Source organism: Mustela lutreola, chromosome 2 (genome assembly GCF_030435805.1).
Source record: "Mustela lutreola isolate mMusLut2 chromosome 2, mMusLut2.pri, whole genome shotgun sequence".
Classification (NCBI taxonomy): Eukaryota; Metazoa; Chordata; class Mammalia; order Carnivora; family Mustelidae; genus Mustela; species Mustela lutreola.
In genome coordinates, this window is record NC_081291.1 from 200,874,556 (window position 1) to 200,891,716 (window position 17,161).

The following is a 17,161-nucleotide window of genomic DNA, read 5'->3' on the forward strand; positions in this document are numbered from 1 at the left end:
CAGATTTCTTGAGGAACAATTTATCCCCAGCACATTCATGTTCTTAGTTCCCGTGTTTTAGGTCAATCTAAGTAAGCCAACATTCTTACGCATTTTAAATTTTTGAGAAATGTCCAAACTGTTTTCCACAGTGTCTCCACCAGTTTGCATTCCTACCAACAGTGCAAGAGAGTTCCTTTTTCTCCCCGTCTTTGCCAATTCTTGTTGATTCTTGCGTGCTTTATTTTAGTCATTCTGACAAATGTGAAGTGATATCTCATTGTAGTTTTGATTTGCATTTCCACAATGATGACTGATGCTGAGCACATCTTTCTAGATATGTCTCCTAAGGTAAGGGGAACAAAAGTAAAAATAAACTATCAGGACTTCATCAAAATAAAAACCTCCTGCACAGCAAAAGAAACAATCAACAAAACTAAATGGCAACCTATTGAATGCTAGAAGATATTTCCAAATGACATATCTGATAAAAGGTGCCTATCCAAAATACATAAAGAGCTTATACAAATCAAGCTCCCCCCAAACCCCAACTAATCCAATTAAAAATCTACAGAATAAATGAAAAGATATTTTTCCAAAGAAGACATCAAGATGGCCAACACACACATGAAAAGATGTTCAACATTACTCATCATCGGGTAGTCTTAAAATTCTTAATACCTACTATTTCATTGTAATTTGTAATCAACAATTCTTAAATTACTAGTGAGGCTGGGCATTTATTTACATGTTTAATTGTTCTGGTCTCTTTTTTGTGTGTGAGAAATTGTTACTTTTTTTTCTAGTTTTTATTTGGATTATTGCCATTTTTTCTAACCTAAATTTTATTATTTTTAAATTTTGTTAAATAAATGGGCTCCTTTGTCATTTTATTAATTGAAAATATTTCTCGTGTTGGCATTTGAGTTTATACTTTAGTAAACATTTTTATAATCTTACTTAAGTTTAAAATTATGAGTAAAAATGATAGGAAAATATTTCCTGCTCCTGAGGAATAATCTCTTGGATAACATCTACCATTTTCACATTACATTCTATATTTTTAAATTCAAAATGAATTTATTTAGGTTCATGAACTTGCTAAGCATTTCGTAAATTAGAATCGTCTAACCTATCACTGCTAATTTAGATAACAGCATATTAGATATATTTTCTCATGAAAATTATTTTATAACATTTCATTAAATTATTGCTCTAAACTCCATAGAAATAGAATGTATTTTGGCAGCCATCCATGAAGCACTTTAATGTATAATATACTAAAACTTTTTCTTTCATCATTTTTATCATTAAGCTATTTGTAATGAGTAAAATATAGCCCTATAACTTAATTGTATAAACTATCATTGAAACATATTTAGATGATGTTAATAATTCACTATGACTCAGAATGCAACAAATACATTTGATAGAATTTTTAAGATAACAACTGTTTTACCTTTTTAAAAAACATGTTGAATTTTCTAAGGAACAAAAAATTCTGATGATGCATTATCCAAACTGTCTGAAATGACTTTTGTCAAATTCCTGATTAGTAAGTTCATTAGCTGATCTCCATGAGATGAAAAAAAGAAAAACAAACAAAAAAAGGAAATATTAAATCAGTTGTTGGGGCACCTGGGTGGCTCAGTGGGTTAAGCCTCTGCCTTTGGCTCAGGTCATGGTCTCAGGGTCCTGGGATCAAGCCCCACATTGGGCTCTCTGCTCAGCAAGGAGACTGCTCCCCTTCCTCTCTCTCTCTGCCTGCCTCTCTGCCTACTTGTGATCTCTGTCTGTCAAATAAATAAATAAAATCTTTTAAAAAAATAAATAAATAAATCAGTTGCTTAAAATATCCTAGTTTAGTCACCTGTAAGATATAGAAATTTTTATTCTGCTCAACAAATTTTATTACTGCATTGGAAAACCATTATCTAGTTCTGGAAAAATAAACCTATAAAAAAATCTTAAGGAAAGAATTTTCCTTTTTTTTAATTTAGCTTTATTGAAATATAATTGACCTACAATATTGTGTTAGTTTAAGGTTTATAATGTGTTGACTTGACCTATATTGCATAATGATTACCACTGTAGTTTTAGCTAATACTTACATAATCTCACATAATTGTCATTTCTTTTCCATGGTGAGGATATTTAAGATTTAGTCTCTTAGATACTGTCCAGTCTATATATATAGTACTGTCAACTGTAAGTATGATGCTACACATTAGATCTCCCAAACTGCCTCAACTCATTACTGAAAGTTTAAACTCTTTGACCAACATCTCATTTTCCCCATCCACCCTCAGCTTCTGGTAACCATCATTCTAGTCTCTTGTTTCTATGAATTCTGCTTTTTAGATTCTACATATAAGTGATATTATACAGTATTTGCCTTTTCTATCTGCTTATTACACTTAACATAATATCCTTGAGGTCCATCCATGTGGTTAAAAATAACAAGGTAGTCAAGAGATTTTCTAGTATTTTAATCCCACACTTCATCCATATGAGTCCACAAATATTTTCTCAGAATGATGAATGAATGTTTATGCCCTCGTGACTTTGTTCTAGATCTTTCTATAAAACGTTTAAGAAAAGAAGATCTCTATCTTCTGTGTGTGTCTGATAGAAATACCTTAAAAACTTAGAATATTAATCAATTGTTTGATAGATGATAGATACAGATGAGTACAAGAAGCAAATACCTTTGTGGTCTATAAACAGAAAACCCATGAGGAGTTGAACATAAAATATTATTATTGTGCTCCGATTTTATAACTGTAATAAATGATCTGTGGACTTGTTTCCAACTTGGCAGAGATAATTTTAGGTAAAATCAGTAACCACAAAATCCAAGACGGGATGTTGGTCCTCTTGTTTGTATAAACTTGGAAATGAAATTTTGGTGTGATTTGGAGCCCAGAGCTTAACTGCTAATGTGAGACTAGCTAACAGTTGTGAACAATGAAAAATTGACTCATAGAAATATTTGTACTGTATTATGACAAATATCTCTTGAAGAAGATTCTAGAAGACAGTGAATTGTTAAATAAAGACTTAAAAACACACAAGAAGGGACGCCTGGGTGGCTCAGTTGGTTAAGCAGCTGCCTTCAGTTCAGGTCATGATCCCAGCGTCCTGGGATCGAGTCCCACATCGGGCTCCTTGCTCGGCAGGGAGCCTGCTTCTCCCTCTGTCTCTGCTTGCCATTCTGTCTGCCTGTGCTCGCTCTCGCTCCCTCTCTCTCTGACAAATAAAACAAAACAAAACAAAATAAAAAAAAAAAACTTAAAAAAAAACACAAGAAAAATAAACACTTACAGGCATAGACACACAAATACATAAAAAAGTTCAAACAGAGTGTGGGGGAGATTAGATTATCTTAAAAAACAAAAATAATTCTAATTCCATATGGAACTCTTAAGTGACAAGAATTGCCGAGACAATTCTCAAAAGGAACAATTGAGTGTTTTGTCTTCCAGATGTCACGTCATTAAATATGGGGGTAATTTGTTACATGGTAATAGTTAATTTATACACAGAGATTCTAATCCTCATTCTATATTATACTTTTTAATCATGATTCTGGTCCACTAGCAACTCAAAGTTCCTGGATGAGTTATTTGGTTTAAATGTTATTTCTCTTTTTATAATTGTTATATTTAAAGTTACTTCCAAATAGAAAAATGAAATTTAATATCCTAACAATATACTTTCTTGTGGTCAAAAATAATTTTTTCTTTTCTGTTTTGTTGTTGTTGCTGTTTTTAGTTTTTAGTTATTTAGATAGACCAAGAGAGCAAAGCAAGGAGGAGGGGCAGACCAAGAGCAAGAAGCAGATTCCCTACTGAGCAGGGAGTCCAACTCTGGGCTCATCCCATGACCCCATGACCTAGGGATCATGACCTGAGCCAAACAAAGGAAGATGCTTAACTAACTAAGTCATCTGGGTACCCCGGTCAAAAGGAAATTTATGAACATTTTAATGGAATCAAACTTAAATAGTAAATGACATTTTGCAATAACTACATTAAATGTTAATTATTTTATAAAAATTCAGATGATTATAGTTATTTCTAAAGAAGCAGTCCAGTCCCACATCAAAAAAGACAATTATTCCCTCAACTGTTTTTCATTTATATAAATCACAATTTCCTAAATAATGAAATGATTTCTCTAACACCATCTTGCCAATAGTTATATCAATGTCTTATCATACTTTCCATATGAAAGAAGTAGACTTCTCAGGTTTCTATTTCTGTTGATATCTATCACAGTTAAAAGTATATTTAATTTAAATTAAGAAGTAATTTTGAGGGGTGCCTGGGTGGCTCAGTGGGTTAAGCCTCCTTAACCAGGTTAAGCCTGCTTCGGCTCAGGTCATGATCTCAGGGTCCTGGAATCAAGCCCCATGTCAGGCTCTCTGCTTGGCAGGAAGCCTGCTTCCCCCTCTCTCTCTGCCTGCCTCTCTGCCTACTTGTGAGCTCTCTGTTAAATAAATAAATAAAATTTAAAAAAGAAAAGCTTTAAATAAAAAGAAGTAATTTTGAATTAATAAAAAGTGTAATGCAGTATGAAGATATCCATATAGATTATGTTTAAATATTTTCATGTTATTTACTAATTCTTGCTTATGAGTTATTTTAAAGCCACATATACCATAAACATTTTGTATCATCTGAAATATTATGTTTTTTGTTATAATTCGTATAACTAAATAATATAGACTGACTGTACAAATACCTCAACAGGTTGCATGATTTTTCAGTTGTTACCACTTTGATGACCAGAAAGGTGATATGATTTATTAATATGTTCCTATTCAACCTTTCTGAATAGCAATGTGTGAATTTGTGGGCTCTAAATTTGATAATCTAAGTAATACAAGAATAAAAATAGTTTCTATGTAAGTTAAAACTTTCTCCTGGCAGTATTGGTAAGGATATCCTACCAAACAATTAAATACCCACAGTCTTTGCATTGATCACCAGTTCTCGGTAATCTATAATGAAAATAGGAATATTAAGGAGGAGACCTATATATATTTCAAGTTTATATCCACCCTTAATGTATGTCAGTAATACAAATTACTAATATATTTTACTAGTTATCATAATAATTTTTTAAAATACTATCCTCTTGAGAACAAGAATTCAAACTATTTACCTTAAAAGAGGAACAAAAATACAAAATGCATTTGTTTTTATGAAATAATCTATAAAGTTCGAAATAACTGCAAAAAAAAAAAAAAAGGTCAAAAGTGGTTGGATATTCAACCAGTTAAATAAGTGACTTCCTAAATCTGACAGTAAAATGTTTTATTTATTTATTTATATATATATTTATTTATTTATTTTTATTTTTTTTTTTTAAGGTTTTACTTATTTACTAGAGAGAGGGAGAGAGCATGCTGTGGTAGAGGGGTAAGCACACTCCATGTTGAGTGCAGAGTCTGGGACTGGATCCCAGGACCCCGAGATCATGACCTGAGTTAAAATCAAGAGTCAGAAGAACAAGTGAGTGAAACACCCAGGCACCCTTAAATTTTTTATTTTTAATCAATGCAACTCCTTGTTGTGAAAGTACATTTTTCATGCTGCTTAAAGTACCCATGTTACAGTTTGTATCTCATGGAAATAAATGGCTTGTTCTTTTTATTTTTTTCTTAAGATTTATTTTATTTATTGTTTTGACAGACAGAGATCACAAGTCGGGGAGAGGCAGGCAGAGAGAGAGGAGGAAGCAGGCTTCCTGCAGAGCAGAGAGCCCAAATGCGGGGCTCAATCCCAGGACCTGGGATCATGACCTGAGCTGAAGGCAGAGGCTTTAACCCACTGAGCCACCCAGGCACCCTGGCTTGTTCTTATAAATGTATAAAATCTAGGTAGCCTAAAATGGTGTTTGATCTTTTTCATTAGATAGATGATATAGATGAAGGATGATAAATGATAGATAGATGATGAAAGAAGAAATAAAAGAAAGAAAGAAAGAAAGAAAGAAAGAAAGAAAGAAAGAAAGAAAGAAAGAAATAGATAGATAGATGATAATCAGGGTGCCTACATAATTTATTATTAAGTATAAGAGAACATTATTTTTAAAAATCTCTCAGACTATGGGACGCCTGGGTGGCTCAGTGGGTTAAAGCCTCTGCCTTCGGCTCAGGTCATGATCCCAGGGTTCTGGGATCGAACCCCGCATCGAGCTCTCTGCTCAGCAGGGATCCTGCTTCCCCCTCTCTCTCTGCCTGCTTCTCTGCCTACTTGTGATCTCTGTCAAATAAATAAATAAAATCTTTTAAAAAGTTAAAAAAAAACTCTTAGACTATTTTTATGGTATGAATGGTATGAATCTGATGGCAGACCTTGGTAAAACCTGAAGTCCATTTTGAATAGCTCAAACAGTAGAAAAAAACTTCTTCCAAAAGTATGTGGCCACTCAAACTTTCCTTCTTCATCCTGGTGACAAACTGGGAACATTCATCTGACACTGCTGTCTTTTTGTTTTCCATAATGCTGGTGACAATTTACTTCAGAAAGACATGAAGGAGTTTTCTTCCCAATAGCTGCAGTGAGAAGTGAGAGAGGATTGTACCTTTTATCTGTCTCTCTTTTTTTTTTTTTTTTGCAAGATAAATGGAGCAGGTGTAGAGGAATTAATGAAGCAACTGCCAAATTGCAGGGGTCACTGGTGTGTTGAAAGCTATAAATTAGCCAGGTCTAGTGGGAAATTACCCTCTACCTCTATTGAGATTCTGCCACTTCTAAATTCAAGTTCAAGACAAGAGAAAAAGCAATTTGAAAATGAAAAAAAAAAGTGCTAGTTAGCTTGCATTATTTAGGGTGAAAAACAGTTAAAAACACATACTGGAATATTTATAAATATTAACTTTACAATGAAGTCTTACTATATATATATTTATAGTTAAATTTTATTCTATAGAAGAAAATAGAGTTCATGCTTCATTAAAACCATATTTCTATTGGTAAGGGCAGTTTGAAACTACTAGGAGTACCATATAAACTAGTGTTTATGAAGATATTGATTTGTTGAATTCATATTAAATTCAGTGTTCTTCAGGTAGCTGTTATAAGACGAAGGATTAAAAAGAACTTGAATTAAATATGAAATCACAGGGTATACTTCACTTACTTCCTGCCTCCAATTCTGACTTTCTCATTGTTAAATGAAACATCACAGAGAAAGTGCTTTAGTTTTAAAATACATTTTCTATAATAAGATAAAAGGAGAAAGTATTTGAAAATCTTTTGAAATAGTATTAAAATTTGATTAACATAAATTTGTTTCAAAGTTACAGAGAAGCAGAACAAGAACTCTAATGTAGCTGTGATGCAAGGAAAACAACTTCTCTATACAACTGACAGACATGCAAATTATGCTGATTCTTATTAATATCCTGCTCTTAAAAGAATCTACAATTTTAATTCAAATATACATAATTTTTTTAAAGGATTAATATAATATTCCACAAATATATTAGAAATATAATATTCTAAAATCAGGCCAAGACAGAAAAATATCATTTTATCTGGAAAATGAATCAAAAAGTAGTAAAAATTATGTCTATATCATATGTGTCTTTATGTAGAGCTCAGACATTTACAGTTGGGAATGACTTTTCTTAAAGTTATACTATCCTTGTCCATGAGTATGCTCTACTTTTATTATTTACTTACTGGTGTCCACATAAAAATTTCTCTCTTCTCCAAAAAATATGTTTCAATGTGTTTCATAAATATTTAAAAATATATCTGGATCATTATAAAATATATAGGATTTTAAATTTTACTTTATGATGATGGGAATATTTTTTCTTTATTTTTTTAGTTTTGTTCACTCAGCATTGTTATATAGCATTATGTAATTTACCCAGCATTATGTAATGTATGTACCATTATGTTTGCCAACAATGTTGTACTTCTTATATATTAACTGTTTGTAATTGCTGTAATACTGCATAATGTTGCCTGTGTGCATTAATCACATTTCACCTATACTTCCTCATACTCAGGGGATACACATTTTTTCCAATAAACAGTTGCACATAACTACATGAAAGGAAAATCTCCACAAATGTTCTTCATGGACCAAGGCAAGCATTTCTTTTTTTTTTTTTTTTTTTTTAAAGATTTTATTTATTTATTTGACAGAGAGAAATCACAAGTAGGCAGAGAGGCAGGCAGAGAGAGAGAGAGAGAGGAGGAAGCAGGCTCCCTGCAGAGCAGAGAGCCCGATGCGGGACTCGATCCCAGGACCCTGAGATCATGACCTGAGCCGAAGGCAGCGGCTTAACCACTGAGCCACCCAGGCACCCAAGGCAAGCATTTCTGTTCCTTTATGTACAGGATGGATGCTGGATTCTAGAGTGAATATTTGCCTTAGCTCATTGTATTCTTCTGAGGGTGACCTCTGGAATGGCTATATTGTTCTATTGACTTGCAATCAACATATTAGACAACTGTTTCCCCAAATAACGATGGATTTATCTGCTCTACAGATTCCCCCACTAATGAATTTCCTGTTCATTAACTATCCCTAATTTTCAAACATTTACTTTGAGTATATTGAGGATAATTTTTATATTCCAGAGATCAATCCATTTTCCGATTTAGATGGTGCAAATATCCTCTCATACTGTTATCTTTCTCTTATTCAATAGAGGTTTTGTTGAACAGAAATTTTCAATATGTATGTACATAGTCAAATTCATAATTTTGCTTATGATATATTCTTTGGGGAGTTGTTTAATATGTGAATCTCTATCCCTGAGTAAGAATTAAATTCCCTGCATTTTCTTTGATTACACTGGCAGTCTTTTCCCTCCCATTTGACAGTCATTGGAGTGTATTTTTTCTACATAACATAGTGTAAATGTTTAGTTCTAGTTTTTCTCTAAATGGTAATTTTTTTCCCTAAGTGATAACTATTTTTCCAAATGACTTGGCAAAAATTCATCCTTTTCCCACTGGTATGTAGTATCACTTTTATCATGGTACAATTTCTTATATGTATGTGCATCTAATACTAAGCTTTCAATACTGGTTTATTTGTTAATTTCATTCTTAGGACTATAATGTTTTTACTATGATTTTGTAAGAATCACTATCCATGAACTTTATACATCCATAAAATTTCTAGGGTAACTTGTTTGAAGACATCAATAAAATCCTTCTATTACTATTATAGGGATTACATTTAATGTATTGATCAATGATGTGGAAAGAAATAAAATATTATAATGTTAAATAATTTCATCATGATGAAAGTATAATTTATCATTGACTCATCGTCTTTTATGCATAGCAGTGAAGTTTTACATTTTATCAATCCAGTGCTCACTTTGGCAGCACGTCTATGAAAATTTGAATGACACAGAGAAGATTAGCATGGCCCCGGTGTAAGGACAACATGTAGACTTTATCAATTCTATCATCCTTTCGTTGTCCTATACATTCATTCATTCAATTCCTAGAACCCTACTTAAAAGTTTAGGTCCTTTGAAATCTAAATTATTATCTTAATGCTGGGGCACCTGGATGGTTCAGTGGGTTAAGCCTCTGCCTTCAGCCCAGGTCATGATCTCAGGGTCCAGGGATCGAGCCCCACATTGGGCTCTCTGCTCAGCAGGGAGCCTGCTTCCCCCTCTCTGCCTACTGCTCTGCCTATTTGTAATCGCTCTCCCTCTGTCAAATAAATAAGTAAAATCTTTAGAAAAAAAATTATCTTCTTAATGCTTAAATCCCATATTTCATCATTATAAAATCTCACATGCAACCACAACTATGTTCCACAAAGCACTATTTTCATAATGCAAGCATGAAAAAGCCCAATCCATGTCCATAGGACAGTCAAATGTGGATTGTAAAGCAAACAGGAAACCTCCTTGAATAGTCTTATTTGAATCTAGAAACTCTATCATTAATTATGCCCTTGCTGATGTCTATGGATATTACTGTATTTCTGTAGTTCACTTCCCTTTTTATTTCCTAATTCATACTCTTCTCTTCAAATACCTCCTCTTTGAATCTTACTCTCAACAGATGACATTGCTTCTTATTTCACTGACAAAACTAAAAGAAGTGGGGGGGGCAGTTGCACGTGACCTCACCAACCTCCCATTGTCCCAGACTTATTTGTTGCTTTACCCTCATTTTTCTCAGATTCAACATTAGTGCATTTCAGGATGTCACCCTCACTTCCTGTTCACTGTAGTGCTCACTCTGTAGGTGACATAAAGTATCATTTATGAGCTGGGGGCACCTGAGTGGCTCAGTTGGTTAAGCAACTGACTGTAGATTTTGGCTCAGGTCATTATCTCCGGGTCACAGGATTGAGACCCGTCATGCTCTGCACTCAGCAGGGAGTCAGTTTATGGATTTTTTTCTCTCTCTCCTTCCGCCCCTTCCCCTGCACGCTCATGCAAGCTCTCTCTCTTCCTTTCTCTCTCTCAAATAAGTAAATGAATAAGTCTTTAAAAAAAATTTTTTTAAGTATAATTTATGTGCTGGCTACTCCCAGTTTAATGAGCTGCCCAGGTTGTTCCCAACTTGTAGATACATGCATCCAAGTACCTTCTCAATAATGTCCACCTAGACAAAATGTTTCCACAGCTTCACATACCCAAAGTGGGAGTCCCAACGACTTCCCACAAAACCCAGCTGCATTGGTATTCTTCTCAGCAAATCGCACTTTTGTTCAGTCAGTAACTTAGGTGATTAACAAACTTATTCCTTCTCCATAATTTGTCCCAAATTCTACTCTAGTAGATGAGACCATGCTATTAATCCTAGCCATTAGAACATGTGCAAAAGTGATGTATATCATAGTTTAAGTCCTTGACTGATAGTTAATACCACTTAGAATCCTCTGTGACATTTTGTGCTCTGATGGCTTGTGTAAAGACAATCTCAGACCATGTGTAAAGAAGCAGAGTCATATAATGGAAGGGGCCAGGATCCCTGCTTTATTGCTTGGATGAGAGTCTCTTGATCAAAAAAAAAAAAAAATACACAGGTTGAGCATCCAACTCTTGATTTCAGCTAAGGTCCTGATCTCAGAGTTGTGAGATGGAGCCCTATATGAGCTCTGAATTTAGTGCGGAGTCTGCTTAAGACTTTCTCTCCTTCTCTCTCTGGCCCTCCCCCCACCCTCCCACCCCTCCTTCTAGGCATGTGTTTTCTTTGTCTAAAAGAAATAAAATCTATTAAAAAAACACAGGGTTGCTGGGGGAAGGGGGTTGGGAGAAGGGGGTGGGATTATGGACATTGGGGAGGGTATGTGCTTTGGTGAGTGCTGTGAAGTGTGTAAACCTGGTGATTCACAGACCTGTACCCCTGGGGATAAAAATATATGTTTATAAAAAATAAAAAATTAAGAAAAAAAACACAGCAGACTGATTTGTGTGCAGGAAATGTACAAGTGCTAAATCCCTCACATTTCAAGAGTTTATTTGTTCGGAAAATAAAATGATAATAAGCCTAAATAAGTTGAACCATTTGAAGTCTTCATACTGCATATTTGTTCATCAACTGCATTCATAATTTGACCATCTTTTCAATATCTCTGTTGGAAGTCTTCTACCCTGTTCTAAGTCCCTATTATCTCCTAACAAGATTATTGCATTAGCCGTAGAAATATTTCCCTTGGAAACACATTTACATCTTTGTCTACTATAATTTTTGTTTTAAAATGATCCTGCTAAAACTTAAATCAGATAATGTCACACTATGGCTCCAGACCATAGAGGAATTCCCTTCTGAGAATAGCTATATAGATTTATACGTACTTTCTCTTCTTCATTACCTCTTTGATCTGCTCTTCTACCTTTTCACCCTCCCACTCTGCTGGCTACTTTATAGGTCCTTAATATGCCAAGTGAAGTCACATTTTTACTTTTACTTTAGCTCTTCTTTCTGCTTAAAAGGCTTCTAGCCCAAGATATATGCAAAGCTTTCTCATTTCTTTCATCTAGGCACTGGTTCAAATTTGTTGGATGAGCATATAGCAATGCATCTATCTCTTTTATTTTGTGATTTCCATTTCATGACAAATAATCTGTTCTCAGTTTTATGCCTTTATAAACAATGCATGTCTACGAGCATATTTGAAACTTCTCCATTAAGTATTTACCTAAGTCATATATCTTGTGTTAGAATTGAATTGGGTCACGAGATGAGATGGTTAAAATATGTGAGGTAGTGGTTATTTATATCACTACCAATAATGAATAAATATTACAGGAAGTCAAACTTCAGCAAAACCTAAAGTTGTCCATTTTTCCATTTTTTATTTTTAATTTTTTTCTGTTAATTTAATGGATGGGTTTTAATTTTCAGAGCCCTGATCACTAACACATTTGCACAACTTTTTACACATTTATGGACCATTTGCCACAATGTGTTTTGTCAAATATGTTAAAATATTTAGCATTTTTTCTTCTGTGATTTTGTGTGTGTGTGTGTACGTGTGTGTGTGTGTGTGCACCGTCTGTATGACTTACTTTTAGTTCCTTATGCATTGTATCAGTTAAAAATGTTTCCCTCCAAATTGACTGGTCTTTTAAAATTTTTCCCTCTCTTGTAATAATGCATGTTAATGATCCTAAGTTATTAATTTGTTTGTTTTTCAGTTTTTGTACTCTGATTAAAATTTTTTATGTATTCCATTTTGATTTCACAGTTTTGTTGAAAAAAATAAAAATAATAGTGGAGTAGGAATCAAATATCTTGTCAGCAACCACATTAGAGTAGTTTCCAGTGCCTTCTTGTTATTTTTGAACAATCTCATGATTTATTGCATTTATCACAAAAACATTTATAGTACCTTTTATCTTTAAAATTCTCAGAAACTTTAAATGTGTCAATTTTTCACCCTCAATGCTAAAGAATATTTTTCCAGTATATCAAGTCAGTGATAGTGTAATTGTTTTTTTGAGGACAATGTATCTTATTTTTAGCTATTTTTATGATAACAAAAACAAAACAAAACAAAACAAAAACCCTTTGATTTCAGGAATTTTGCTATGGTATACAGAGTATGGTTTTCTTTTTGGTTTTATCCCGCAGTAGCTTCACTCACCTTGAATTAGTTGTTTTGCACAAGTTTTCCTTAATCACTTCTTTGAATTTCCTTTTGCACTGCTATCTTGCTTTTCTACTGTATTTTTTTCTCTTGTTCTTTTCAGCAAATTAACTTCCTTCGTTTCTTCCTTCCTTCCTCCCTTTCCTCCCTCCCTCCCTCTTTTCTTGCTCTCTTGCTCTCTTTCTGCTAGTTATTACTTTGAGTTGACCTGCTATTAATTCTGTACCTTTAGTTTATTTCAAACATTGAACTTTTCCATTTGAGCATATGGGTATGATTATTCTCAAGGTGTCACATTTCTTGCAAAATTCTCCCTTTTATCTATTTTAGTTACAATTTTATGTATCTTTTTCATGTATTAGGCATAGTTTTATCCATTTTTTTTCTGCTAAATCAACATTCTTGACCATTTTCACATTTGCTTTTGCTTAATTTTCTCTAAAATATCTGTCATATTCTGGTCTATTTAGGTGTCTAATAATTTTTATGGTATGCTAAACTGTATATTTAAAGTTACTATAGAGAATCCAGATGCTCTTTTCTTTCACCAGGGAATATTTTCTAACTCGTCTGTTGTACAGATAGAGCAAGGATGTCATTCCAATCCAAAAACTCTGCTGGATGGAAATTGGAGGATATTTGATAAATCTCTGCTTCATTCTTGTCCATTGAACATGTGTTCTTGGGTTTTTTGATTGAGACTTTATCAAGTTTTTATGGCCTCACTCCTGAAAGACCACAGAATATTCATTGTTCTTTTTTTTTTTTTTTTAAGATTTTATTTATTTATTTCACAGACAGAGAGATCACAAGTAGACAGAGAGGCAGGCAGAGAGAGAGGGAGAGGCAGGCTCCCCACTGAGCCGAGAGCCTGATGTGGGGCTAGATCCCAGGATCCTGAGATCATGACCTGAGCTGAAGGCAGAGGCTTAAGCAACTGAGCCACCCAGGTGCCCCATATTCTTTGTTATTCTTAAACATTTCCCCAGTTTGCATTTCCAGTCTCCCACCCCAGTGGGAGACTGGAAATCTCCAGGATATCTGCAGGCAAAGACTAGCTACATGCTTTGTTCCTTGAGCATAGTGACAGTGCAGGGAATTTTACTCTGCCTTTAAAAAGACACGCTCAGTCTAGATCTCTGGCCTCTTGGGCATCCCCAGAATGCAAATATTCTTTGGAGGTATTTAGGCATATAGTTCATCATCCTTAAGTTTTAAGATTTTGTTTAAAAAAACTTTATTGTTTTTTCTTTCCTCCAGCATTCTTAGTTTGCCTACAAAGATCCCAAACCTATGCCCAAATCCAGACTTGGATGAGGCACCCAGCTTAATAAACAAAATAAAAGCAATGCTAGTGAAGATCAGCTTAATTTAGATAGACTCTCATCTCTCTTGAATGAGGTAATCTTTCTAAAAAAAATTTTTTTTAAAGATTTTATTTATTTGATAGACAGAGATCAAAAGTAGGCAGAGAGGCAGGCAGAGAGAGGAGGATGCAGGCTCCCCGCTGAGCAGAGATGTGGGGCTCCATCCCAGGACTCTGGGATCATGACCTGAGCTGAAGGCAGAGGCTTTAACCCACTGAGCCACCCAGATGCCCCTAATCTTTCTAAAATTAAAAAAAAATCTATTACTATGTTGTGAAACTAATAGTAATTCAGTTAGAAATAGCAATTAGATAAATGAAAATTGCTATTAAATTCTTCTCAGTTCAGCTCAAGATTTGGCACTAAATGAATACTAATTTTTCTAAGAAAATCATTTGTTTTTAGAACTTTCTTATTTTGACATTTGTGAATCAGTGACTGTGGGCCTCCTAGTATCCTTACTTACTTTCTGATTGGAAAATACAAAGCAAAACACTTTATTTTCATTCCTCTCTTGTCAATGCATGTACAATTATTGTACTAAAATAAAAAAAATAATTTTAGTTTTGATTTTCTTAAATTAAGAAAAATAAATAAAATCATGTCAAAATTATTATTATCATCATAAATTTACAAAGTGACTATTTGTTCCCTGGACAACTTGTTTCCTCTCTTTCTTCTTCAATCTGACCTTCCATCTGAAATAAATTTTCTTGTTTATTTTATTTTATTATTTAACTCACTAAAGAATTTATCTGTATTTAGTGAGATTTTGCTGACAGCAAACTCTTACTTTGGTTAAAATATCTATTTTTATAATATTATTAAAATGTATTTGTAGGGGCAGCTGGGTGGCTCAGTGGGTTAAAGTCTCTGCCTTCAGCTAAGGTCCTGATCCCAGGGTCCTTGGATCAAGCCCCACATCAGGCTCTCTCTGCTCAGTAGGGAGTCTGCTTCCCCCCTTTCTCTCTGCTTGTGTCTCTGCCTACTTTTGATCTCTGTCTGTCAAATAAATAAATAAAATCTTTTAAAAATGTATTTGTATTGAATACAGAATTCTAGCTAGGAATTTATGTATTTTTTTCACAGAAGATAAAATTCCTTGTTTTCTGGAATGTATTTTTGATTTTAAGAAGTTAATATAACTTATCTTTAAACATAAGCTTTTTTTTTCTCTTTGACACCTTTTTTTATATTCTTTTAATCACTTTCAATTATCTTCTATTACCTTGTTTGGGATTTATATTCTTGTGTAGTTAAATTAAAGTTTTTCATCTGTTCTGAACATTTTTTCTTAGAGTCTTGCCTCTTTCCCATTTTTTCATCCTTCCTTTTGTAAGTCCGTGGAGACCTATGTGAGACTTTCTCACTATCTGTCAATCCTTATGAGCTCCGACTCATATATCTATTTCCTTGTCTCTTAGAAGCAATTTGTGCCATGTTTTCATTTTTACCTTCGAATATCTAATGATCTTTTTATCAATTCTGGTATGAAATTCTTTGAAATTTTTTAATATTTGTATTTTATGAGGTAAAATATATGTATAGTAATTGTGTACAAATCTTAAGTTTATAATTAAATGAGTTGAAGAAAATCTATGCACCATGTATGTGCAACCATAATCAAGATGTAGAGTTTTCTATCATCTGAAAATCCCCTTTATGTTTTTGTCAGTTTTTCTTTACACTCCATAAACAACCATAATCTTGTTTTTTGACTGTGAACTAGCTGGATTGATTCCTAAATTATGTAATAATTAATTTTAATCTTCTTAAGTAATTTAGAAAGTAATTTTAAAAGTAATACAAGGATGATCAGATGACTTTTGGCTTAATTATTCTGTTGTTATTTTATCTATTATATTTGTAATATAATTCATAATTTTCAAATTTAGTATTTTGTTCTTTACATTCACTATATCTAAACATTTTAAATCATGACTACTTTTTACTTTTCTTTCTGTTTGATTCATTACTTCTTTTAAATTTATTTGAGATAGCCAGCATATATGTCTAGTAGTATTTGTCAAAAAAGTTATATTACTATGGAGTTATCAACTGGTTATGCACCCAAGGGCAGAAGCTAAAATCTAGACTATAGCTTGTGGTTCTTCCCTCCCTACTGAATGTGGGGTATAGACATGGCAGAGCAACCAATTCAGAGTACAGAGCTTCTGATGTTAGCCTGGGCCTCATACTCTCTTTTTTTATTCACAGACATTATAAAACGTTGTCCTTTAGGATCTCTACTGATAGTTCTGCCTAAGACCCTTTTCCTTTCTAAAATTTCTCTCCTTTAAATATAATACTCTAATCTTTAAGATTTGAAGGAAGAAATAGAAGGAAGACTTAGGTTCTATTAGGTGTTACTGAACCTCTTGCACACATTTTCCCCTGGCAAGGCCAGGTCCCTATTCCTCTGATTTTATCTCTCCATTAAACTAGGCTTAGGACAGGCAAATATTTTTACCATCTATACTTGCTCCCTGGATCTCAACCTTTTTCTGCCCCAGAGTCCTTTAACTCCACCTTACCACTACCCCAGTGCCATTTGTATTAATTAGCCATAAGAAAGTCATAAGAAGGTTTTCAATTGTCTTTTAGGTCTTTGTAATTTTGATTTTCCAGACTTAGGTTAAGGAGGAAAAGCTAGCAACCCATGTTAGTCTGCCATATTGTCAGAAACAATTTAAATCATATTTATGGAGCAAATT

General features: G+C 33.6%; 1 non-coding gene across 1 annotated transcript; it reads left to right on the forward strand.

The window, feature by feature from the left end:
- Nucleotides 1-9,331: 9,331 nt before the first annotated feature.
- LOC131826209 (U6 spliceosomal RNA) lies at nucleotides 9,332-9,438 on the forward strand. Its single transcript, XR_009351472.1, has one exon. It is a non-coding gene; the product is annotated as a U6 spliceosomal RNA (small nuclear RNA).
- The last annotated feature ends 7,723 nt before the right edge of the window (nucleotides 9,439-17,161 follow it).